Below are 27,096 nucleotides of genomic sequence, written 5' to 3'. Positions count from 1 at the left end.
ACTACTATTTACTATATATATATATACACACACACACACACATACACACACACACACACAAATTATAACAGAGTATAGTTTTGTATAAAAGCCAATTTCCTGATTTGTGTAATTATACTCTGGCTGTATAAAAGAACATTCTTAATTTTTTAGGAAATACACACAGAAACATTTAGATGTAAAGAGGCAATACTTACTCTTGAACAGTTTAACAAAAGGGGATGGGATGGAATTACCATTTAGGGAGTCTAGATGAAGTTTAATTACTTGTGCTATTTTTCGTCAACATTTCTGTCATTCTGAAATTGTTTCAAAATAGAAAGTTAAGAGAAAACATATCCCTCCAATATGGTGGAAATGTAAAAGATGGCACAGAAAATTCAGCTGCAGAGGGGTTAAAGAATAATCTCAAGAGGTAATGGTGTTATTATCAGTTTTCATAGGAAGGTAAGAACAAAGGAGTGTTAACCCTTTCCATGGTTCATCTCCATAATCCTTAGAATGACCTCCTACAGGTAAATGCAAAATAAGCATTGAATTAGAAAATTAAAAATGCAAAAGCATAGTAAGAAAACATTTTACCATTTAAAATGTATTTAAGCATTTAAACCTAGTGAACAACATCCAGGCAAACTGAAAGGCGTCTCTAAGGTTATCTGTGAAAAGCAATTTACTGAACAATGCAAATGTGAAAGTAAGTGGATCCTTGGTGAATTCTCTTAGACTACAGCATCAAGGAGAGGTACCTAGGTGCTACTTAGGAGACAAGCAGATGTTTTATTCGTCTTCAAAAATGTAGATAGTGGAAAGAAGAGAAAGTTGTTTGACATCATACAAACAAAATTCTGAAACTGGTTACAATCTTCAAATATTTGGCACATAAAAATTAAAAGAGAGAGACACAATTGCTGCAAGGATCACGAAGATCAAACTAAGCCAAACTAACCTTCTTATTATTTTTTTTTCTGAGAAGCTTCCTAACTAGACATACAAGTCAGGATGAAATCTATACACATGTATTTTGCTATCAAAAAGCTATTAACAACATTTTACAAATCATCATGAACAAGGTAGAAGGGTATGGGCTGATTCCCACATTCTAACACAGTTGGCAGAAGGTAGGTTTAAAATCATTGTTCTAAAGCTTGTTCAAACTGTAGGGAAAGATCTAGTACTGTAAAGGATTCTATCCTACTCAGAAAGTATACAACTGAAAGGCAAATATGCCAAATTTATCAGGGATGCCTTCAGAATTTAACTACAGAAGCACAAAAATAAAAAAAATATGTCCACAAGTCAGAATTATTCGTTGAAGTGAACGAGGCTATTGGTTCAGTAAATTTTCTCCAGTTATAAAATATAAAAAATTTGGAAATTGCTGAAGATATAAAAAGTAAAATCTGTTATAATGGCCAACACTGAGATGGACTTTGCTGATATTTTCATGATATTTCTTCTTATGTTGTGTGTGTGTGTGTGTGTGTGTGTGTGTATTTTTAAGTGAAAACATTCTGCATATCCATCCATTACTTCTTATGCATATATGCACGGCATGCCTGCTAGAGCCTGGCAATATTCTAGGTACAGGGGACAGTCAGCTATAAATAAAACAGGCAAATACCCTTGAATTCATGAAAGTTACAGTTTAAATATAATTCAATATTTTATTGTCTTCTCTTAAGATTCTAATGAAAGGGTCTTTCATGATATTAAATATTTTTAAATGGCAGTAAATAACTGCAATGTTTCATTGGTGGTATGTATGACTCATTTATCCATTTTCTTGTTGTTGGATGTCAAACTACTTTGAAATTTCATTGTCATAAATAGTGCTAAACTGTTTTTTGCATAAATTATTAATTCTATTTCTCGTTTATATTCTTAGAATATGACCCAAGGAATGTTATTAATGATCACCTCTTCCTCTACATTTTCCAATGGCTTCTGAAAAGATTGTAATGACTATACTTATACCTAAACAAGTAATAAATAAATACATTTAGCTTCCTTACCGTGAGTATTGAATCAACATTTGAAAACAAAGTAATCAACCTTTGGCAATTTGGTGAGTAAAAAATTATATTTTATTAAGCTTTCACTTTACATTTTTATTGTAATTGAGGACTAAATCTGTATATATGTATTGGACGTTACTTTCACTATTTTGTAAATTATCTGTTTATATTTTTTACTGTTAGTAAGTGGAATGCTCATCTTATTTACATTAGTTATAAGCACACTCTATATAGATAGGAAGAATGATCATTTGACAAGATGAACTATAATATGGAAAAATCTTAAAAACAAAATTGAGGGTTGCATTAATCTCTCTTTCTCTTACACACACATAAACATATACACACAATGCACACACACACACACTATACAAAAGCAGCATGGAGAATTTCTGACCTAATTGTACTTTATTTTGATTTCAAAATCGAAAGTTTTCAGATCATATAAAAAGTAAGTGATGACCAACACTAAAATACATGAAAGAAAAAAGCCCACTTTTATATTTTTTATATTAAGAGAAAGCATGTGTTCAAATGTGGGAGGTAACAGTTTTACTCTTCTTTAAATGTGAAAAAAAGCCCACTCATATTTGGATGTACATTTTAAGTGGGACATTGACATACAAAGGCTTTTCTGGAGGAGAGTGACCAGAAACAGAATGGAATTTAAAATTATATTGTGTCAGGATAAGTAGAAGTGGGAATATTTATATTTACAAATGTAGTTTTTTCTTCTCTTTCTCACTCAGAAAAGGAGGCAGTGTGTACCAGAATAGTCTAATTTTGTGACGCTCTAGGGCCTTGAGCTGTGATAGCCTCTATATGTGGTAGAATTTTAACAGATTATTATTGAGTGCATGTATAAATGAATGAATTAATGAATCACCAAGTGAGCCAAGATGGATGAGTAGAAGTTACGGTATATGTGTTTTTCACCAACTTTCTAAGCATTAGATTTTCCCAACAAAGGATGTGCTTCCTTAAGCAATAGTGAGCACCCTGAGATTCTGACGCATCTGTCAAACATAGAGAAGAGATTGGGTAGATAGAGAGAGAAGCCAGCATTCAACCAAAAATTTAGTTAAGGCCACTATTACCTTCATAATTGTTAAACTCTTTGAGAAACGACAACTATTTTATATCATTTAAAAGTCAAAAAAGAAATGAATGGAATTAAATGGGAAGCTGAGAAATAACATAGCAAAAATTCTATGATTTCAAGCCTGAGGTGAAGGCAAAAGGTTGAGGAAGAGATTATTCGAAAGCAGAGCATTTGAAACTATATTTCAAGTGGGAAACCTGAGTGTCAAAAGCTCAGATTTTAGAATATCTTGAAATAATTTAGATGAGTGTATACCACTTTTGCATTATAGAATGGAATCATAAATTTGAATGTGATACTTTGCCAAAATGTTGAATGAATAGAAAATGTTAGTGAAGTACATTTCATTCATATTCAAATTTGGGAGGGGGGTTCTGTGGATAATAAAAAATAATAAATATAAGGTAGGTTTTTATTATCAGTAGGATTCATCATTTAAATATAGCTGGCTTGATAGAATAAGTTATTCTAGAAAATGGGTATCATTGACATAAGAATCTTCCTCTAAACTTTTATACCTAATACATTAACTGCAATCATGTTTCCAGCCAAATTAATCAAACAGATATATAAACTATTTAAGACGTTTGAGTAGGAGAGCCAGAGCCACTCTTTGTAGGCTCAGTCTGCCAAAAACCATTGGAGGCGTCTCTATTTCTAATATTAGATACTACAATTGGACCTCCGCCTCCTGCCTCCAGATAACTACTCAGTAGGGCCGACTTTCAGCTTATGTGAAGATAGAGGAGAACAGGATTTGTGACATTCTGGGATTTTGCCAAAATTTAGTAGGTGGTAGAACCAAGGCTGAAGGCCAAGTGACAAATCCACTAGATAGCTGCACAAAACATACCCTCATGCTTTTGTTGATTAAAGTGTTATATTATTTTTCTGAGCATGGGGGTAGGGAGGAAATAGTCTACTTTTTTGAAAGTGTCTCTCCAAGAAAAATAATTCCAAGTTAAGGCTGGTATACTGTGAGGGGGGAAAAACTAAAATAAAAAGCTTAGCTGTAGTTCATTAACTTTAATTGGTTTTTGTTGCCTCTCCTCAGGTTTCCTGGATCTTTCAGCCATCTCCTCCCCCAACTCTCTGCTTCCCCTTCTTCTACCTCTCGCCTCCTCCCCCTCCAATCTGGCTTTCCCTCCTTCCTGGCAGCATTTTTAGCTTTAATTTGATAGTAAAAAACTGAATCCAAAGTTACAAAATTCTTTAGATTCAACTTCTTTGAAAGAAAAAGAAGTTTTAGAAAAAGAAAGATATTGCAGCTTCTAACCAGGACTCCTTTAGAGGCACGTGTCCCCCACATGTGGCAGGTGCCCTATGAAGGGGAAATGGATAATATTCACTCAGGAAATAATTCCTGTATTTAAAAATGAGTTTTCTTTTTTAGCTCTTAGAACAGCCACTTTTCTGGGTCCCAGGGATAAGAAGGGAACAAAACAAAGTCCCCATTCTCATGAAACTTACGGTCTACTGGAACAACAGACAAAACAAATGACCAAACAAACATTAAAAATTGTTAGTGATAAATACTATGAAAATACATAAGGCAGGGAGAAGGATTTAAGAGTGCTGGGATGCTACTTTTGAGACTATGGTCAACAAAAGCTTTTCTGAGTGTGTGCTTCCTGAGCAGGTGCTTAATGTGAGACTATAAGCCACGTGACCTTCTGGGGGAATAGCATTCCAGGCAAGGGAACAGCACATGCTGCAGTAAAAAGGTCAATTTATCTGGAGTGCAGTGAGCAAGAGGGAGATGGGAGAGAATGAGCTCGAAGATAAATGCGAGAAAAATATTTAAAAATTGAATATCTTTTATATTAATCTCTTACCATTAGAGAGTTATCTGTATGCTTGAGCATTCTGCAATAGCCACCAAATCTATCAGGTTCTGAATAATTACTATATGGAAATTTCCTGAGCACTTAATTCTGAAACACATGCCTTTTAGATCTCTGCTTCAAAGTTTCTACCCCAATCATTACAAAACGCTAATCTTTTCAGAGTCTTAATTCAAAAACGAGGTTCTAATTTTGTTTTCAGGGTAAGAGGGAGATGGGACTGAAATGTACACCTAAACAATGTAGTTGATTCTTATTTAGATAATTGACCCATCCAAATTTAATTTTTAAGTGAATTTGCATGAGCTACATATCTCTTCCACCTTTAATTTCTACTAAATCCCATATGGTTTGAGTCAAGTTGATTCAAACATAGTCCATAACACCTTAAATACACACACACGCAGACACACACACACTTACAATTTTTATACCCAAATAGAAATGTGTGTATGGTATGTGTATCTTATACCCCAAGCCCAGGAGAAACAAGATTGTTTTTAATTGTAGCTTCAGAGAATGTAAGCACCTGCCTTTTTTAGATTCACTCAGAACTCCCCACATATATAGATTACTTTCAAACCAAAGCAAAGAGAAGGGAATGTTAAATTGCTTTTAGGTGTACTGGATGATTTCCATTAGTCTTCACTTGTTTTAAGCCCAACACACACACATGTGCTAATTTTCATCACTAGTGTAGTCCAACCTGATCTACCCAGGCAGAATTGTGCCTAAACCTCAGACTTAATTCAATGCTTCCCAATGGAAGTAACAGCCAAATTTGGAAGGAGAAAAAAAAATTTGGAGAAATAAAACACTGCAATAATGACTAGACAAAGAATACTGCTGTGGAGAACTGTGTTCTAGTTCTGGTATATGACCACTGGAAAGTTATTTCACTTCTCCGGATCTTAGTGTCATCTGTATGATGAGCATACATTCAATTGATTGATGATTTTTAAGACCTAGTTAAGTTTTAAAATGCTGTCATTGAACTTTAACAGGATTCAAAAAAGATTGAAAATAGATTCTTAGATAATAAATCTATATCAGTAATTGATTTTTCCTTCGTGACACTGTATTAAACAGAATGCTGGTTAAGACTGATAATTGTTCCTTACAGAAAACAGGTTTAATGTAAGAGTAAGTAGGAAAGTAAGAGAAAAATGGGGAGAGATTTTACAAACAAGAAATAAAGAGAGCTTGGAAGGTGAACTAAAAACAGTATCTGTAGCACAGTACCCAATGAATGATGGGAGTAGAACTAGAAAAGCAGAAGTCTATGTGGTTCAACACTTGAGAAAGAAGTCCTATTAATAATAGCAAAAGCAGTATTAGGAAACGGACCTTTTTGAAGGTAATTAGGTTTAGATGAGGTCATGAGCATGGACCCCCATGATAGTATTAATGCCCTTATAAGAAATGGAAGAGACATCAGAGATTTCTCTTTTCGCCATGTGAGGATACAATGAGAAGGCATCTGTATGCGAGCAAAAAGAGAGCCCTCACTCAGAATCAAATCTGCCAACACCTCCATCTTGGACTTTCCAGCCTCCAGAACTATGAGAAATAAATGTCTGTTGTTTAAGCCACTCTGTCGATAACATTTTGTCATAGTGGCCTGAGCTACAACATATTCATTGTCACATTGTTCAATGAGCCATTGAATGAGAAAATTTATCTATTAAATGAATTTAGGACCAAACACTGTGTATTTTTATTTGTATTCCTTGAGAGAGAGAAAAACTCCCTTAAAAACCCATATTAAAAGAAACATGAACATGTATCCCAGAAGTTAAAGTAAAATAAAAAAATAAAATAAAATAAAATAAAATAAAATAAACATGGGGAAAAAGGAGCAAGAGGAAATTGAGAAGAAAATTCAAGAAGGTGGTGCTACAAGGGCTTCTCAATTTTGTCTTTTTTTCTTTCAACATTTTTTCTCCTGGACCCAATCAACATCAAAGGACTTTGTATTCTCCAGTGAATGAAGGATAACAATTAGACATGGAGATACTTGGTTTAGCAGAGCAGGGTAAGTATCCTAAACTAAGGGGTTGACACTTGAAAGTTTCTTTGTCCAGAGACCACTATTTCCTCCTATAATAAATGGCTTGTGTTTGCCAGAAGTAATGTTCAATCTATAACCACAGATGAAATAGAAATGGTCATTCAAGTCAAGGTTTTTGAAAAAGTGAATAATTGGCCAGGTGTTTCTTAAATAATTCTTAAACTACTCTTTCTGTGGATCCATGTTTCCTAGAATTTTCTCCCTCTTAATCTCTTCAATCATATTGGACCTTAGGCCTTTGTCCTCACCATCAAGGAAAATTGTCAGGAAAAAAATCTCACTCAATAGCAATTTTATCTTTTCATTCATTTTCTTATTCACTCATTCTTTTCACTCTTGGTTATATTTCCATTTTAATAGGACCCAAGCTAGATAAATTACATTCCAGAAGTGGAATTTCAGATAACATTCAGTGTGGGGTGCAGGAGTTGAAATGGTGAGGGTAAACAAGGAGAGAAGTTCAAAGAGTGAGTGAATCTAATTGTGATATTGGATATCCCAAGATATAAATAGCTTACTATTCTGCCCAAGGAGAAGATGTGCTGTGAACACTGAAAATTTGCTCCTGTCATTCCCCAAGTTATAGGTGCATATATGAATAATCAGTCTTAGAAGTATAAAATTGCAAAATACATTTTTGAGAAAAGATATATTAATAGTAAATTATTATAAATGTCAGTAGCCACACATAGGGATCAAAACTATTGAAAAATAGTTTCTTATACCATCATCTCATGATGTGTGTGCGGCTCTGTGCAATGAGAATTGTAATAATGACTTTTAAGAAATTTTGTCAATAGATTTGAGAGAAATGGTTTACTTTTAGACATTTCAAAGCTAGAAAAGAAATAAAGACCCCAATTAGGGTAAGATTGAAGGAAAAATAAAACTTCATTTTCTTATAACACTTTTCCTCAAATACATTTATGAATATATTTTCCTACCCCTATAAGTTTTAGTCAACATGATTCAGATTTTGAGGATTAAGAATATCATGGTACCCAAGATTACCATAGAGCATATGAAATTATTCTCATTCAGTAGTGAAACTATATATGTGTAGTAGGGATAAGAAGTTGAGTTGACTGATTTTCAATACCAGAATATGCTCTAAAAACTACGTGGTTACAATCTGGTTTTGTCATTATCTTCCTTTTTCTTATAAAAATAGAACTCTTAGTTAAAGGTTCCAATTAATAGTCAAACAATTGAGAAATGGACACACACACACATATGTATATGCATAAGTGTACATCTATGTATGTATGTATATATATTTCTTTTATAGTTCTTCATAGTGCCTTACCTGGTGTTCTGTATATAGAACACATGCAAATTATTGTTTTCTGAAAGAATAATATTGCATCAATGTGAGCTCGATATTTGTCTCAATGGCACCAAAGTCTCAAGTCTTGATGGGTGACAATTTCCAAGGCAAATTCATGCTAATAATCTTTTTTGCTGCAACTCTGATCAAAAGAGCATAGGCTTTACACCTGGGTTCAAATTTTGGCTCTGGTAATTACATATTTTGTGGACTTGTGCAAGTTATTGAAATTTACTGAATTTTTATTCTCTTATCCATAAAATAGGGGTAATAGTACATTCTTCAGTGTGTTGTTCTGAGGATTAAGTAAGATAGTGTATACGGAACAGCTGAACTCCTCATCATTGTATGAAGTTATCACAGAGTTTTTTCCCTTTAACCAGTCTCGACATTGTTCTTTGAAGTGTGTCATACACATTCTTGCTTTTATAAACTAAATATTATGAATATAATTCTTTGTGTCAACAAATATATTTTAAAAGATTAGTCTTTGCCAAGCAACATGGTTAACTATTGGATAAAAAGATTAAGAAAGACAAAAAAGCTGTCCCAGCCCTCCCAGAATTCTCAGGCCAGTCAGAGAGATAAGGACGTGAAGAAATAATTATGCTACAAGCAGGCCCATTCCTAATATATGCTAGACCTGAGAATGAATATGAATAAAGGCCCACATACCAGATGCCTAAATATTTAAAAGTTATGAATTAAGCTAACAAACAGTTGAGTAAAATATGTTTTATTTTGCTGCCTTGACAAATATACCTTCTTAACAATATGACCTACCAGGTTCAAGTTTAGAATTCCTAGATTCTTTAGTGATCAAGGTTGGAAAACAATATCATCAAAGAAACTGCCCTCCAGGCCCAGGCCTGTAGTGCTCCTTAATTCTTTCACTACTCCATCCCCACTTCTGCCTTTTACCATGAAAGCCCTTGGACACATGCGTGAGGACACCCTAGGCAACAAGTTTAATCTCCATCCACAATACACATTCCCTTCATCCTTCAGACCTAGTGGTGCTTGCACCAAATACATGGACAACTCTCAGAAGCAAAGACCCAGGAAAAGGATTCCAGGCAGTATCTCCAAGGGGACTGTTACTGTTTGGGTAGAGAGTTTTATAATCCCAGGTATTCAGAGCATGATTTAAAAAAAGAGAGGCTAGGACTTTGGGTAGCACACCCCTTGGACCCCAAGATCCTCTCTCCAGCTAGAGAAGGGCCAGAGACCTTTCAATCAAGGCCCTTCCCAGCCAGGTCTGGGGATGGCACTAACTACAGCTATCAAATACGGGTGTCCACAAAAGGCCAGTGGATCTCTGAATAGGAGAGTATAGCTTTTCTTCACAGGAGTGGGAGAGTTTTCAGAGAAAAGATGGCATTTGAGCTGGGTCTTACAGCATAAGTGGGAGTTTACTGTGCAGAGAAAGGAGGGAAGGGCACTCCAGGAAAAGTAACAGCATCTGGGAAAACAGAGTTTGAAAGAGTGGCATATTCAGAGAATAGTGAGAAGCTCCTCGTCACTGAAGCGTAGGGGGCATGTGGGAGATGAGAAGAGATGAAGGTGGCAAGGTTTGTAGAGGAAAAGATTGGGGAAGCACTGATCATGATGAATGTTGCTCTCCCAGAAGCCATTAGAGATGATGCGATAGTATCACGGTACACTCTAGCACCAGCCTTGTAATTTCAGAGAGGACAGCTGACAGTATGAACTAGCACTGAGGAGACTAACAAATAGGTAGTTGCTCCCAGAAAAAAATCATGAAGCAGAAGCCCTCTGCCATCAAGCACTAAGAGCAGACACATGCATGTTCTATAACTTACGAGACTGGATGAGGAGCATGAAGAAGAATAAGGTTTCAAATGTACAGTCACCCCAAAAACAAAGCAGTGGCAGTGAGGACTGAGACGTAAAATTAAGAGATACTTAAGAGAAGGAATCAGTAGGACTTGGATGTAGACTGGGTAAGGAAGAGAAGGTTAGGACAAAGGAAGGTATGATGATGGTTCCAGCTCTGGTAGGCTATGATGCTGTTAACTGAGATGAGACTATGACGAGAGGAACAGGTTTTCTGTAGTTGACAAAATTCACTTCATTTGTATATTTTCCCGTATGGAAGCACAGTGTCAGACCACAGGTTTCCCTGTGTAGACTGAAAGTCCCCAAAAGTTTTTAAATTTTTCCTTTTTCTGCTGTTTAAAACTTCTCTTTCCTTGTCTTTGTTAAGAGATCTTCACTTGATGCATCTTTGTGAAGTAAAGCCCCTACATAGTCTGCAAATAGAATCATTCTACATGTTAAGATTATAAGATTAAACAGGAAACAAAACATGGACTCAAAAACTCCCCCAGATTTAAAATGTGGAAACTTTAGGACACCCCTGCTATGATTTCTTCCTTTGTTGCTTAAAAATTCCATTCCAATGAGTTGCAATTGTCAGATTTGACCTCCAAATGAGAGGAAAACTGGTATTATTCCCAAAACTCTGCTAAAGAGGTGTTGGGGTAATTTGAAGGAATGAAAGCGGTTTGTCCATTTCTTTGCAATCATCTTTTTCTATTCATTGGTGATTTTCTTTTCTGAAATACTTATTTTTTATTCTCCTGGGTCACAGAAATATTATTGAAAAATCTTTTACACTAACTCTCCGCATGTTTGAAACATAATGGTATGCTTCAACTCAGCCATTTGAATTTCTCCTTCGCATTTTTCCCAGACACCTTGGACAGTTTTAAAGACTCCAGAAGCATTTGTAGCCAGCTCAGTTCCTAGGAAAACAATGGAATTGAATGACCTAGAAATAAGGCCATTGTATTTAGCCAAGACCTTGTAGAGAGATTCTGGAGCAGGTATCAGCCACTTTTGCAGAGCTAAGGGCACAAGAGGTCCACTTTGCCTTCTGTGGCTGGAAGAGCTATACCTGACTTCTCTACGCTATCTGCATGGTTCTCACCCTTCCAACCTGTCAATCTGGTGCCAGTCAGTGATTACTAAATATACAAACAACAATGACTAAAAAAATCAAATACAGCAAAAATAGTATTAGCCCAGTAAGGAAGATGGTAATAAGTAGAATATAGATATATCATCACTGATTGCTTCCAGTTTAATGGAAATATTTTTGTTTCAGCAACTTGAGTTATGTAGATATCTGTGATTGTGATTGCCATATACGAAAACAATAATGAAAGGGGTTTTTTTTAAAGCATTCTTTCAGGCATATAATCAAAACTAAGTAGTTTTAAGGAGATTGCTTTAAAGCATAATTTCTGTCTTCCAATCATTTAAATACATTAAAGATTTTCTCATGACTTTTTAAAAAAATATTTTAATCCTTCATTTTTAGGTTTCCAATTAGTTCAAGGATTTTTTTTTTCAATAAAAGCATATTTCTGAAAGACCTCAATTATTTGCTCTTCCTAAATGTTTTCCATTGCAAGGATTAGAGGTGATAAATCACATTCAGTTTATCTCCTACGGTTTCTTCTAGCACGTTGTCAACTCCCCTCTCACCCTCATGTGCACACCCCCTGCATAGTAACTGCATATGGGACAGTGTAAAGGCTGTGGGATAAGTGACACTATTAGCACAGTGTGGTGGCTTTGATGTGTAGCTCTCGGCAGGGTTGCCAGAAGAGTGACAGACTCCTGCTCTAATGCAAAGACTATTTCTCATTTACTCGGTTCACTTCTAATAGTCTTATATTACCATTAGTGGCACAAAGCAGACAGACAGCATGGCTGAAAAATCTCACATCCACGGATTAGCTTATTACTTTGAGAGCCAGCTTCCTCTATGCAATAAGCCCTTTTTTGAACAAAAATAAAGAAAAATATTCAAAAGTAGAATAGGTATCAAAATGAGGCCAATCATTTTTATTTTAATTCAAATGAAAACAGTGTTACATCCCACACCACCACCGCCACCACCACCCCCACCCCAAGTCCAGGAGCAGGGGTGTGGAAACTCAGTTTTTCTGTGCAATTTCTAAGGCAAAATCTTTCCTAGTCTCCCTGCATGTGCTAGTGTTTCACAAATTGAGTTTTGCCAGTTTCTAAGCCTTGAGCAAAATGCTGTTCCCAAACAAGAACAACAACAACAAAAATTAATGAATAATTTTGTACCTAAAAATGAACCATATTAATGGTTGAAAATTGGAAGAAAGAAAAGAGGGGGATCAGAGGCACCCCAAAAATAGTGTGGTTTTCACTCTGTGAATGAAGGAGGAGTTAACCAATGAGCAGTTAACCAGTAGGTTTAAAGCAGAAGCCAAACTACCTATAAATGGGGGAACATTTTATGTGTGAGAAAGCTGTTAAAGGGGACTTTAAAGAACAAAAAGTACCATTTGTTCCCCTAATTAACTTTGAAGAGTCTAATTAAGGGCAACATAAAAGTCTAAGAAATGCTGGTTATTAGGCATGTACTTTAACTTGATCAGTGAGATGGTATTCTTGTAAACAAAGATGCTAATTTCACCCAGCCCAAAATAAACCTCTCTGCAAATATCTCACAACATAATCATGAAGTACCTTGGGAGCAGAATTCCCATCTAGTGCAGCCCACTTCTTGAGGTTACTAATCTAGGTATTAATGGCACTCAATTTAAAGATGCAATGGAGGATAAAATGCATTCTGATAATTTGGTCTGAATATGGCCACTTCTCTCCTTAGAGTGTTCTTTATCACGTATTTAACTTGGCCTGAGCAGCTCTAAGAATTGACCATTTCAGTCACAAGGAGGTAGAACTGTATCTCTAAAGCAGAGACAAGTAGGAAAAAGTTAAAGAACATTTATATCTGATTAAAACATTGCATCAGTACTATTCAAGGTTAAGTTAGGCTTTGCTATTGCTTCAAGAATACCATTTAAGTTTTAGTTTTAACACTCAAATAGATAGTATTTCTTTTTAGAAAAGGAACCTATCAGTAACATAAAAATAGTCATAATATTAGAATAATAAGATTATAAAATTGTGTTTTTATCTGGTTTCACTTTAGTTGCTTTAAGTGAAGTGAACACTCATTCTGGAGCTAAAACCCTAACTTCTGGAAACTTGCTTCATGTTTTGATTTAGTGATAATCAGTGTCTCCAACTGGGGAAACACAGATAAAGGTATTTTCTGAGTTGCTTCACAGGGATGCTATAATGAGACCATTTTAAAGAGCTTTGCATTTCTTGTGAAAAAGATATTATGATTTGTATTATTGTCAACATCAATACTAAGCCCAAGAGTGCATGAAGGTAGACAATTGTGGTTTAATGATATAATCACACCAAATGGTATTTCCAATCTGATTTAGTTTTGAATTAGCCATAGCCTGCAATAGCTAGTGCAGCTTTACAATTGACGTACTATTAAAACTAACTCTAAAGCTTACAGCTAGGAAAAAGAATGCCTTCTATGAAGCTTTGAGACTTTGGTTCTAAAATCAGTACTCAAAAGAACAGCTTTCAAATAAAAGGGCAGTGTCTAACAGCCTTGAGACGAAGGATTAGAGATTATAAATAGAATAAGTTTTAAAAATATATTTTGGCATGCTTCTAAGGATGTTTCCCTATTAGACTTTGGACAGCTGACTGCTTGTACTTAACCTGAAAGAACTTACAGGGAAGTCTACATTGCTTAGGGTCTCAATCTCGATACTCCTGCCTCTGGAGAAACAATCCAATGTAGACATTACAGACAAGAAAAATGAAACAGAGTCCAAATGGAGAAGTTACAGAAAATTAAGCACCTTAGACTTAACAATAGACTGGTTCAAACTTTCTGAACCAGTAATACCCTTAGCTGCCATTTCCATCAATATAAACCAGTATGTACAGTCTATACTGTGTGCAAACACTGCACTATTTTAAGAATAGCAAAAAAGAAGGTAGAACACTGATAAGAACCAAGTAAGCATTCACATGACAGAATAACAGAATCACTTTATTTAAGCCCTAACCCTTTAGCTCAGCCTTGAAATTAATATTCAGAAAATACTGGGCCCATGAAAATTCCATTACACTGCTCCAAACCACAATTTTCCTGTCTGAGAGTGTTGGTACTACTGCTTTTCACCCAGCCATTCCATTCCCTTCTACTGTAGTTCCTTCACCACTTAGGGAAGAGAATATCATCATCTCCCAGAAGAAAATGCAGAAACTTGTATTAAGTACACCAAATTCCTTGAAAGAAATAGTTAAGAATGAAGGGCAGAAACCATTTCAGATCCACTGTCAAATGTATTTACCCACTTCCTGAGATTATAAGCTCTGATCATATCCTTCAGATATGATCTGAAGGATTGTATCTTTTATCTTCATATTCCTAATCAATCAGTGAGAGGAATTATCCCCAATAAAGGCAATGGAGACAAGAATCATTTTTTCCTGTGAAAAGGAGTAGAATATGAACATTCTATATATATTTGATTAGAATATTCCTCTCTGATATGACCATGACTGTCCCATCATATTTTATTGCTACAATGACTCTGTGCTTTCTGACGTGCCCGAGGTCTCGATGTGTCTTTACCTGCAGCAAGAGACTAATTTAGTGCTAATCGCTCAGTGTTGTCATCAAACAGTCAGTGTTGTCTGCAACACCTCACTACCTGTATGTAACTCTGGGTAGGAATGCTTAATCTTTACATCTATCCATTTATTTGCCTTTTGATTCATTTATATACCTTCTTTACTTTCCACCTTAGCCAAATTAACATCATCAAGACAAAAATGACCCATTACTGAGAACACTGTAAGAGTTGTCCTATATGTAATATATGGATCATTCTTCACTCCTCTCTCAATTAAAAAGTTTAAGGAGGAAATAGAGAAAAAATATTCAAAGGTTGAGAAGTATGTAAGTCTGTATTCTGAATCTCTTTTTGAATGGAGTAAGTACCTATGCCTACATTTTCTCAAAACACCCTTAGAAAACTTATGTATGGGGGCCTGGCACGGTGGCTCATGCCTGTAATCCCAGCACTTTGAAAGGCTGAGGCAGGTAGATCTCTTGAGGTCAGTAGTTCAAGACCAACCTGAACAAAATGGTGAAACCCCATCTCTCGATAGATAGATAGATAGATAGATAGATAGATAGATAGATAGATAGATAGATGGATGGATAGATAGATAGATAGATAGATAGATAGATAGATAGATAGATAGATAGATTAGATAGATAGATGTTGAGCATGGTGGCACACACCTCTAGTCCCAGCTACTCAGGAGGCTGAGGCAGGAGAATTGCTTGAACTTGGGAGGTGGAAGTTGCAGAGCTGAGACAGACCACTGCACTCCAGCCTGGGTCACAGAGTGGGTCCATCTCAAAAATAAAAGAGAAGAAAGAAAACTTATGCTTATGCATGTGAAGAAGCAACTCCCTGCCTCCCTGCCCTCAGCCTTGTCAGAGGTTAGATGATTAAATGACAGATCATGGAACAAAACTGACTATTCTTCTCCATATCAAAAGGAAACCAGGCATGTTTCAAACCCTTATGAAAAGCCGACCTGTTTCTCATGGTTATCTTACTCAGCTTTGGACCAAGTCTCAACAAGAACAGGAGCCCAGACACAGTCTCTTCAATTCCACTGAGTTTTTCCCTTCAAAGATGCATTTCCTACAGGTGGCATTTAAATAAGTACTTCACAGAATTCTACATCTGTGTTGAGTGGGCCTGGTATTTCCCCCCAAAATAACTTTTTTAACCTCATATTCAGATGAGCCAAAGTTTGGCCTTTAGAGTTGAATACCCACATCTACTCTGCTTCAGACTTGGATAACTGGAATGCTTTATCCAGATGTTCTATCCAGACTAATTTTGTAGTCAGGTGCAATGAATGATGACAAAAATAATTCAGCAAGATACAACAGTATGTGGGTCAATGATTTCAGATAGAGTCACAGACACTCACATCCATAGGTACCTGTTTCTTTCCATCAGTAGAAACGGAATTGCTGGTAAGAACATGCTTTATCAAATACAAGAATAACACTGCATACCCACTTTATTTTTAAGACACAATTTTTTAGAAGTTTTAAATTTATAGCAACAGTGAGAGGAGGTACAGAGATATCCCATATTTCCCCTACCCCCACACAGGTATAGCCTCGCTTATTATTCACATCACCCACAAGAGTGGTACATTTGTTGCAATAGATACATCATTATCACTCAAAGTTCAGAGTTTGTATTAGGGTTCATACTTGGTGTTATATGTTCTATGGGTTTAGAAGAATGTGTAGTTACATGTATCTACTCATTACAATATCATATTGAATATTTTCACTGCCCTAAAAATCCTCCATGCTCTAGCTACTCATCCCTTTCACCCCACTAACTCTTAGCAACCACTGGTCTTTTTACTGTTTCCATAGTTTTGCCTTTTCTAGAATCTCATACAGTTCGAATCATACAGTGTGGCCTTTTCTGATTGGCTTCTTTCACATAGTGATATATATTAAGGTTGCTTTCACGTCTTTCCATGACTTAGCAGTGCATTTCTTCTTAGCATTGAAAAATATTCCATTATCTAGATATATCACAGCCTATTTACCCATTCACTTACTGAAGGACATCTTGGTTGCTTCCAAGTTTGGGCACTTATGAATGAAGTTGATATAAACATCCATGTGCAAGCTTTTGTGTGGAAATCTGTTTTTAACTCCTTTGGGTAAAAATCAAGGCGTGCAGTTGCTGGATCATATGATAAGGGTATGTTTAGTTGTTTATAAAGCTGCCAAACTGTCTTCCAAAGTGGCTGCACTGCTTTGTGTTCCCACCAGCAATGAATGAGAGTTCCTGTTATTCCATATGCTCACCTCAGTATTTGGTGCTGTCAGTGTTCTGATCATGGGATTTTGTCCATTCCGATAGATATGTTGTGGTATCTCATTTTAATTTGCATTTCCCAGATGACATATATAATGTGAAGCATCTTTTTATATGCTTATTTGCCATCTCTATGTCTTTTTTAGTGAGGTATCTGTTGAGGCCTTTGGTCTATTGTTGGTTTTCTTTTATTGCTGAGTTTTAAGAGATTTTTTTTTCTTCGTATATTTTGGATAATAGCTATTTATCAGATATGTCTTCCGCAAATATCGTCTCCCAGTCTTTGGCTTGTCTTTTTATTCTCTTGACAGTGTCTTTAACACAGCAGAAAACTTTAATTTTAATATAGTCCAACTTACCAATTGTTTCTTTCATGGATCATGCCTTTAGCATTGTATCTAAAAAGTCATTGTCAAACCCAAGATCATCTAGATTTTCTCCTACGTTAGCTTCTAGGAATTTTATAGTTTTGCATTATACACTTATGTCTGCGATCCATTTTGAGTTAATTTTAGAGAAGAGTGTAAGAGCTATATCTAGATGTATTTTTTTTTTTTTTGCATGTGGATGTCCAGTTATCCCAGAACTTTATTGAAAGACTCTTTTCTCTATTGTATTGCCCTTGCTCCTTTGTCAAAGATCAGTTGACTATATTTCTGTGGCCTATTTCTAGGCTCTTCTGTTCCATTAATCTATTTGTCTGTTCTTTCGCCAATATCACACTATTTTGATTAATGTAGCTTTGTAGTAAGTCTTGAAGTTGGATAGTGTCTATTCTTCAACTTTTTATACAGCACATACTTTACGGCTTTCACACAGATGAAGTGATGGATCTATACCAATAAATGCAAACTCTGCTTCCTAGTCTCCAGTGTGATCCAATCACCTCTATCCAGGGTGAGTAGCAGAGCATTGAAATCCATTTGCAAATATGGGGCAGAGAGGAAGTAATTCAATCTCAGGGCTATAGAGCTGGAGTCATTGAGAAGATCTGATCCACTCAGGGGATTCTATCTAATTCACTGAGCTAACCACTTGGACAAGGAAAAGAGTGGTACTGGAAAAATGTGGGTGGCCCAACATAGGTTTTTGGTAATATTTATTATATATCAACCATTCAGACTGACACGTCCCTGGAAAATAGTCTTAAAAAGTATGCTGAAGGCGAATCTAAATTATACAAATGAAAAGAAAAGAAAATGCTAAAGATAAAAGTGCAAATTACATGCCATATCCTAAAACCTATTCATTATTAGCATTGTGAAATACCTGAAAACATTTGTGATTTCTGTATGACTTGTTTTATTTTTTAACAAAAATTCTGCGTTGGTGTTAAACAGATTTTCAACCCTCAACAAACCAGATGGCTAATCCAAAATTATTACATGAAATATGAATAGGAAACTAAGAACTGTACTCTGCAGAAAGATAATGAGAATTTTTCAGCATTTACATTTTTACCAAATAAATTATATTTCTATTTCATTGGGATCTACTTCAGAAATATAACAAATAGCCTCAGTGATAATTACCAAATGTCTATATTTAGGGAAAACTAGCACATGTGTATCATAAATAATAGCACAAATTGATATTTCTGAATTGCCTGTTTTTCTAGATATAGACATTTGGTAATTATCACCAGAGTTGGCATGTAAAGAGGTGTTTAGACAATTTTAAAAATTCATATTGCTTACTCAATAGACCATGCACTAATTATATTCTGCAATGAAAATCTATATTCAGGTGTGTTATAATAAGGTAAGATCTTGACCCAATAGGTAATAAAGGAAAAGTATATACTTTGGTTTAATGAGTATAATCACTTCACTTTAGGACTACCTAAAACAGCTGTCTGTGACTGACAAATTACTTGCTAATCTAATAGTAGTCCCAAGGTGGAATAACTTTGACCTTAAAACTAAAATGTTTACTGCCCAAATATTATTTTTGTACCTTGGCACAAAGAAGTTCATTAATTCTGCATCACTTAGTCTGTCTCCTACAGCTTTTAGTTTTGACTTATTGACTGATTGGCAAAGAGTAACTTCCAACAGAGAAAGGTTTAGCAGAACTTGGCCAGAAAGGGCCTGCTTTTGGCTCCTTCCCTACTAGAACTAATGTCTGTGGAAGTGTGTGTGTGTGTGTGTGTGTGTGTGTTTTCCTCAGGTAATATGCAGGCAATATACAGAGAACAAATACAGGCAACAGATGGAAGATTTGCTTGGTCCCATCCACCTTAGTATCTGGCCAATTCTTGGCAAATATTACTTTCAGAGCATAGGGAGGTATATGAAACACCATCAGCCTTTACCAGGTGACACTGACAACAGTGATGTCAGCTGTGACTTGGGCAATGGGGAGGACCAACTGGCTGGCAGCAATGAGAAGTTACTAAATTAAAGCTATCTTGCTCTTTGCTGCTGTGAGAAAGTGATACAGCTCAGTGGGCTGCTAATGAGAAGCAAAAGAAGAATATAAAGGCAATGCCAAGAGGTACAAGAAAAGGAAGAAAGATAATTATGAGGTAGAATTTAAACTTCAACTAAAATCCGAATTCTACAGCTGTAAGAAAAAAGAAATAGGTTAGTTTGCACTGACTAATAGGAATTTAACAATAAGCATGAGATGCTGAGGAGATGAATAGCATAGCAAAATAGGTAGAATTTAAAAAAAGACAAGATCATGCACAGAAATTTAGTTAGTATCACAATTTAACAAAATAGCAAAACAAACTCTGCATGGAAAAGTTGGTATGATGAGGTGTTTGTTGGTTCTTGGAAGGTTTCTGAAAATTGGATACAATTTTTCTAGATTAAATAGCTTTAATTATTAATTCAGCCTAGATGATGAAATGCACATATTATATAATTAAATGATGGTTCTCTTCTTTGTTGCACACAAACTCACAGGGCCATTGATCCCATCAGTCCTTTCACGCCTTTTTTCCTGTTGTTGTAGCTGTAAATAAATGATACCTTGTGAGACCTAGTATAATCATCTCATATTCTGGCAGGGGTTATTAGAACTCACCTATTATTTCATATGCTCTCTGATCATGGTTTTGTGATGTGTCATTTTGAACTTGGGTTAGCGTTCAATCAAACATTATGCTAGGTGTTGCTGTGAAGAGAGTTTGTGGATATAATTAAAAGTCCATCATCATTTAACTTTACCTAAGGAAGATTATCTTGGCTAATTTGGGTAGACCTGATGAAAAGCAAAGCTGAGATTTCCCTGAGAGAAAGAGAAAAAAAAAAAAAAAAAAAAAGTCCTGTTGATAGTAGCTGTAGGCTATGTTGCAAATGCCCAAAGTACCCCTGAGTTTCAGCCTACTTGTAATCTCCCCTTCCTGGTGGTCTGCTTTGTGGATTTCAGCCTTGCCTATCCAGCTCCCACAACTGTGTAACCCCATTTCTTGTAATAAATCTCTTAATATACACATTTCCTGCTGGTTCTGCTTCTGTGGTTGAATCCTAACTCATACATCCCACGAAATTTTCCAGTCTCCCTTGGGTAGGTGAAAGGTGTGTGACTCGTTTGGCACATGGACTAAGAGATGAGAATGAATGCACAGCTAAAATCAAAGCTAGTGTGCCTCCTTTTTCTCTTCTTTAGTGGCAAGCCTGAAGACCGTGAGTTAAGATCATAGAGCCACAGAAAGAAGCAGCCTGCACCCCTGAGTTCCAGGTCGGAATAAAGTATCACCTGAACTGCTTCAGACTTTGTGGGAATGAGAAACAAACCTTCCTTGTAGTAAGCCTCATATTTGTTAACTTTATATTTCAAGGCTTATTTATTAGTTCAGTATAGCCAGTCTTGTCACATTTTACGGAAATATTCTCGACTTTCTTTCTGAAATGTCTGTTAAATGTTTATAGATAATTTAATAGACATACAATGTGTTTATTAAATGTCTGTATACACAGAGAGTAATCAGAAACTCACTGGACACATTTTTGTCTTTAGTTATGACAAAGTACACTCTCATAGAATGATCGGAAGCTTCCTTTTTATAGGCAATACTGTAAGCCAAAAACAAGACAGGTAGAAAACAGTGATGGGTCAAAAACATGAGCATTAATTACTATGCTGACTACACCTATTGACAAGACTTTTGTTGCTTTGTAAAATCAAACTCTATGCTTGTTTTTTCTTAGCTCCACTGCAACCCACTCTTATAATCTGAAGAGGCTCCTATGATCAGAGTCAAAGATACAAATGCTAGGATACCACACAAAGAAGGAAGAAGAAATATCCTGTTAACAATGTCCAGGTGTGAAAAAATAAACTGCAACAATAAACTGGAGGACTAGTTGATGCACAAAATAATCTCACTCTTCAATCTTATTGGACCTTTATTTATGTGGTCAAGTTTGTGATGACTAGTTTCAGGATAGACACCTTGACTTGGCTACAGTGCTACAATCCCACCTAAGAGTTACAGATGGTCTATTTATGCAGGCCATTATGTCTTTAATTTCTCTCCTTAATAAATTTTATTTATTAAGACAAGAAAATGTAAGAAACTTCTGCATTTTTTAATTTAAAACAATATTGTTAAGATTGTTTTAATTAAATACTGTTCTAAATTAAATACACACGTATACAAAGAAGAGGGTAAGAACACTAAAACTTTCACAGTGATGGAATAAAAAGTGATTTTAAACTTTTCTATCCTCTAACTTTTCTATCTTCCAATTTTTCCAAAAAGAAGATGAATTGTTTTAACTCAGGAAAAAATTTACAATGTAATAAAAAGTAAATTAATTAATTATAAAATATTAAGCATCGCAAAAGATTATAATAGCATTATAAGTACAAGATCTTAAATGTATGATAACACTCACTTTTCAGATGGCTTTCCATCTAAACTTCACAACATTTAGATTATTAACAAGTGCCTTTTCTATAGAGCTATCAAAAGTAATTTTTAAATGAACAGCCAATCTTTCCCTAGAAACTAAATGAGTGCTCGATGCAGTAAAATCTAAATCTGAATGCACAGTTCTCATTTTAACAAACATCTACTCAGGTTTCTTAGTAGATTTTATTTTTAAACAAATGGATAGGAGTAAGTTACAATTAACATCATCAAATGATTTTTATTTCACAAGATGCTACTAAATGCATAAGTATGCTTGTAACACTTTATTTCTAGTCAATACGAGCATGATATTCACCTACAAAATTTATAAATACTATTAGCTCACAATATCTCTTGCTAAGCAAAGGTCAACATAATCTAGTCTGCATCCAATTGATCATGAGTTCTTGATTTGCAGGGACTAATTAGTGTGTCTTAATTATTACCCAATTCCGCTACTATCATCACATTTATCCTACTGCTACATTTCTCACTATTTTTCTTGGCAGTATCCTTAATTTCCCAATTCTATTTTATTAGTTTTAATTATGTCATAGAAATTATCTCTAACCTACATATGCATGTTATTCTTTTTCATTTGCCATACTTGTCAATAATTGATCTTGGCTGTTCTCTATTTTATAATCTTCACCAATTATGAGGTTGATGGGGATTTATCTTCATGTATGCAGAGCTGGCAAAAATACATAGATATGTACTTATGTACATACATATAAGTTCATTTTAGAAACCAGCTGACAAAGTTGAACATGGTCAGTGACTTGTTAAGATTTAGAGGCGTTCAACCTTAGAAACTGAGGGGCAATGGAATACAAAATTACTTTTGGTTCATTTGAAGTTTCAAAGTCCCTGAAAGTTGAAAGGTAAAAGAACCTCCAGACAATTACTGTCTGAACTGTTTTTCTGTTACTTTTGCCTAAATTTGGCGGCTCTTTCCTTTTCTCCTTTCACCCTTCATTATACACCAACATCAAAATACTAAAATGTTACTTTTTCTATGACGAGGTATCAGCCTAAGGACCAAATACAGTCCTGGTTTAACCTGTTTTTACCAAAGGCTTCATAATGTTTTTGAGGTGGTTTGTAGGCTAGTTTTTGGGGTTTTCTTGTTAAAAAAAAAAAAAAACTCTTTAATGTTTTTCAGAAGATAAGTAAACAAGAACAATTATACCTTTTTCCTAATGAACGGAAAGAATCGAGAGTGTCCCTAAGGCTGTGGTGAATACAGGAGCAGCTGAGGTGAGGGCCAGGGGCTGTCTCCCGCTAAGGTATCATTGTGGTTTTGCTGTAGAAGGCCAGGAAAATAAAAGCTTTCTGTATCTTAATAAATGTAGCCATGTCATCCCTACCATAAACATGTGTACAGCCCTGCCACCAGAGAAAAAATACAGAATTAATGACTTTTAGGTGTCTATCTACTCACCTAGATCCCAAAACTCTGACCACAGTAGCCGCAACCCCATAAGTGGCTTTTGAATTTGGAAAGCCACATATATTCTCATCCTTACATACAACGTTTGTACAGAAATACAGCAAAAACAGCACCATGACACTTTCAATGAACACTTTCCCAAAATACCAATTGACTATTTGCTGTTCTAAGATCTGTTTGGCAAGAGAGATAAATATAAAAATACAAATAAACATACAAATAAAACACAGAACCTAGCTTCTTAGCTTTGGAGAAGATGGAGAGAAATCATATTCATCATGTGTGGCTGGAACAAATGTAGTCAACATTTATTTAACTTCTAAAAACATTATCTAGTCATGGAGTATAGAAGCTTCTTTACTTTTATTTTTTGGTCCCATGAAGCGGATAGTTAATGCAAGCATTATTGATGATAATAGCGGATAATGAAACATTTTATATGATGGAGGAATTAAATTATAATGATAAGAGCCAGCCTACAAATCAACTCAGTTTCTGGCTTAAAGAGAAGAGTGTCTCTCCTATCCTGGGTTTTCCAGAGTAAAAGAGGAACTATTTCAGATGCCAAGGTTAGCACAGATATACATACCAAGTAGTCTGCCTGTTCATCTTTAAATACGTTCAAAATGTACAAAGAAAAAAAAAAGATTCATTATCATTAATTAGCCAGCATGTAAAAAAAAATCCAATGACAATTTTTTTGTAGTTCAGCATCAACTCCCCACACTACAGCTGAGTGTTTTTCTGCTTCCTTACGTGCCACAGCTGTTTCTGATCCTCATGATTTTTCTAATTTAAAGACCAAGAAGTTTGTTTTCATTTGACAGTGTATAAGATTTTCAAACTATTTGCTGGAAACTGCACTCTAATTTCTGCTGTTATGTGTTCTTTTGTTCGAATGGCATTTTAAAAAATCAGCCTTTTCGTGGTGCTCCAATTCTGAGATAATACAAAAAAGTATGCTGATAGGAAGGCAACAGTCAAAATAATTCAACCATTGCCCTGGAGAACTTGACACCTCTCTTGTTTGTTTCTCTCCCAATCAACAAGCCCTTGGTTCTATTGGATCCACCGGCTTTATAAAAATGGTAAATCAAACACCAAAATGTGTTACAATACAAGATGTAAATTAGAGATTTATTTATATATTTATACACTCTATCAAGACCTAAAGGACTCAACAAAAATGCAAGAAAAATGTGAAAGGGAATATGTGTACTTTTTTTTTCCTAGCAACTTGTATCCTCTGGCTTAAGAGATAGCAGCTATTCAGTGAATCTAGTGGCATAACTAACATTTCTGACTTTGTTTCTCCATTAACTGTGCCCTCCCACAAGTTCTTCTTTTAATGGAATAATAACAAAACTCATTGCCTGTATCACAGTGATCACCACGTAACTTTTGAAACCACAAACTTCGTGTCTTAATTTCTGAAAACTTCATTTTAGTGCCAGTTCTTAATGATCCTATCTGAATTAATCATAGGAGTGCTGCTGGCTTCTGTTTCTGAAGTATCCTGTAGTATTATAATTATATTACATAAATGCATACTATACCTAAAAATTGCATACTACGTATGAATGCAAACATATAAATTAGAAGTATATTGTATTGATTAGGAAGAAGGTGGATTGGATTTGAATGCTGACTCTGCAATGTAATAGTTGTTAGACGTTGAGCAAATTGTTCATCTTTCTGTGCCTCAATTTCTCCTCCTATGAAATGGAGATAAGAAACTTTCCTACGCTATCAGGTTGTGGTGAGGATTTTTAGATTAATAAATACAAAACACACAGAACAGTACCTGGCATGCATTAACACTCAATTATTGTCAGTGTTTTGTGTTTATTATCATCTCTATTACTTTCATCATCAAATTTCATACCACCACAGAAGTTTTATTACAAATTGCCAATCATGACAATTCCTAAAATATTTAAATATTTCAGGAACACATAGTTCAAAAACATCTTTAAAGTAATGCAAGATTCTTGCATGTGGCAAAGTTCCATTCTCATGTCATCCCTAACATTTCATATTTGGATTAAGCCATACTCTTCTGTGACAAAAAAAGTTTCTCCTAAATTTTAAATATCTTAACATAAAGTTTGCACCACATAAATAAAAATTACATGTGTGGATAGATGTCACTTCTATTTGGAAATCTGAAATACTTAATTATGTTGTACAATGTCTATGAATTTTCCAGAGAATAAAATATCAGTTGGAAATGTCCATTTGATAGGACTGGCTTCTGTGAGATCTGCTCAGCTGCTTGCGTGTATTTTTATGTTTGTGAAAATACAGCCAATCTTGGGCAAAAGAAATAAATCAGGTTTGAACTTTTATCATAACCTGTTGATTAACTACTAGCAATCTGTCATGTTCTGGGTCACATTACTACAGAAAATGGAGCGTCACCTCCCGGAGTGCCCCTCTGAGAACCTTAAGTTCATGGGAATGAACAGTAGAAGGGACCTCTGAACCCTTTCCCACAGCCAAATGACAGCTGTGATTCTTTGGCCTCAGCTTGCCTTCTTAAGCTGATTCGGCACGAAATTTATTGTGCTTCCTCCACAGCGTCCCATGTCGGCTCGGGACATTTATTATTCTGACCAAATTATTGAAGGATATATGTGTTTCCTATCATTCAGTTTGATCAAAATTCTAGCCTCTAAAAAGGAACAAACCACAGCTCAGGAATGAGGTAGGAGTGTACTCTGACATGCTGCTAAAGTTTGTTCCCTGCCTCTGGAGTGCAAACTTAAGCACACTTTAATCCTGCTTTTAAAAAGCCATGTCGAGGCTTCCTTTTACCAGCAAGTTTCTCAGATCAGAATAATGGGGGAGAAAAAGACATCAAAAAGACAGATGAAGAGCTCAAACTTTTTAGAAAAATGCTGAGTTTCAATCTTTTCAAGTTTCTTCTACTTTTAAGCAGTGAGAACTTGAGTAAATTCCCTAACCTTGAGCCTCAGTGGTCTCATCTGCAAAATGGAGATAATAACAGCTCCCAGTATTGTTGTGAAATTCAAATGAGATAATGGGTGTTAAACATTTGATGCAGACAGAATTCAATGAATATTGGTTCTTATGAACAGGTTTACTGAACGTTGAAGTCACATATACTGTTTGGTCTTTGCTGGAGTTTTTGAATTATTTGCTTATATCTTGAATATTTGAAACTTAATAAGCTTATGGAAAGGAAAGGACTAGATAACACAGGAAACCAAAGGAAGTATGGAGGATTTAATTTTATCTTAGGAGTAATGGGAAGTAATTGGATAGAAAATATCTGACTTGTCTTTAAAATAAATTTAAGTAGGAGAGCTGCAAGAAAAAACCAGGGATATTTTTTAGGAAGCTTCTTCTGGTCCAGAAGAGAGATGGCAGAAGCTTAGACCGGGGTAGTGGTGATGGAGATGAAGAGAGGTGGTCATATATAAGCAGAATAAAAAGGACCTGCTGATACATTTATTTGAATGTTGAAGAAAGGAATCAAAGATGGAGAACGGAAGTGCAATTTGCTGAGTGAGGAAAAAAAGGAAAAGAAGGTGGAGAGGGTGAGAAAGTGCCAACTGCTGAGATGGGGGAA

General features: G+C 35.4%; 1 long non-coding RNA gene across 1 annotated transcript; it reads left to right on the top strand.

Annotated features, from left to right (window-relative positions):
* The first annotated feature begins 1,892 nt into the window (after positions 1–1,892).
* Positions 1,893–21,721, top strand: LOC126957497 (uncharacterized). The gene is made up of 4 exons (XR_007726794.1): positions 1,893–2,065; positions 6,929–6,996; positions 20,800–20,937; positions 21,342–21,721. It is a non-coding gene; the product is annotated as an uncharacterized LOC126957497 (long non-coding RNA).
* The last annotated feature ends 5,375 nt before the right edge of the window (positions 21,722–27,096 follow it).

Source organism: Macaca thibetana, chromosome 6 (assembly GCF_024542745.1).
Source record: "Macaca thibetana thibetana isolate TM-01 chromosome 6, ASM2454274v1, whole genome shotgun sequence".
NCBI lineage: Eukaryota > Metazoa > Chordata > Mammalia > Primates > Cercopithecidae > Macaca > Macaca thibetana.
The sequence above is the reverse complement of the archived record's forward strand: the minus strand, read 5'-3'. Positions and strand labels throughout refer to the sequence as shown.